This window comes from Priapulus caudatus, unplaced genomic scaffold (genome assembly GCF_000485595.1).
Source record: "Priapulus caudatus unplaced genomic scaffold, Priapulus_caudatus-5.0.1 Scaffold776, whole genome shotgun sequence".
In the NCBI taxonomy this organism is placed as follows: domain Eukaryota; kingdom Metazoa; phylum Priapulida; class Priapulimorpha; order Priapulimorphida; family Priapulidae; genus Priapulus; species Priapulus caudatus.
Window position 1 is genome coordinate 148,310 of NW_014577837.1, and position 1,031 is coordinate 149,340.

Below are 1,031 nucleotides of genomic sequence, written 5' to 3' on the forward strand. Positions count from 1 at the left end.
GAAATTAGCGTTTGGATGCGCATTGTGCGGCTTTAATGCATGTAAGCATGTATATGCATTGTGTGTATATAGGGTTGTGCAGGTCATTGCTGTATGAATTTATCGAGTGCGATGTGTTTATGCTTCACGTCTCGTGATCTGTGCTAACATCATAAATATGTTCCACTATAAACAGACAGGCGCATATAGCTCAGCTGTCAAATATATTACACACATAAATATAATATAAACATACTGTGATTATAGCGCAGGCGTGTGCGCAGGCGTGCGTGCTTGTGTGCGTGCGTGCTAACATTTTCTGCGTGATGCCTCGCACAAGATTGTATTTTAGCATGTGCATTAGCTATGCGCATAATAACAACATACTGCTAGTATATAAAATGATGTACACCCGATAACGTTATGTACAAACCCCCGCCGACTGGCTTCTGATCGCAACAACATCCTGTATTGTAACCGCATTACTAATCGGAATAACATCGAAGATTCGTGGTCACAAGAATAGCTTAATCACTTAAATTAGAGGCCCGCCACAGAACCGAGGAAATTAACAGCGGATGTCATTAACAATTCATTATGTGTTAATTATCAGTTATTGCAACATATAAATAAGCTTAGTTGAAGCTTAGTGATGAACGCCGCCGCGCAGATGCACGCTATAGCACGTTATTATAGGCGGCAGCACCATAGACCTGTGACGGAGGAGCGCGTCTTTACTTTCAGTGACCGAAGAGGTCGCTGATGCCAGATGCGAAATGGCTAACGATGGAAATTCGCGTATTTGCTTTAAATTTGCGCTAATCTTATATCAATAGCGCTTGCACGAAGCGGGAGAATCCGAATCCTGTTCGGATTATTTCCGTGGCGCTTCCCACGATAAATCATAACAAAAATTGATAAAGGGCGTTCGTTATGGAGAAAACACGAGTCACGTGTTACTGATGCCGCATCTCTTCTCTTCCTACCTAATCTTCTCGCTTCTCTCTCTCTCTCTCTCTCTCTCTCTCTCTCTCTCTCTCTCTCTCTCTCTC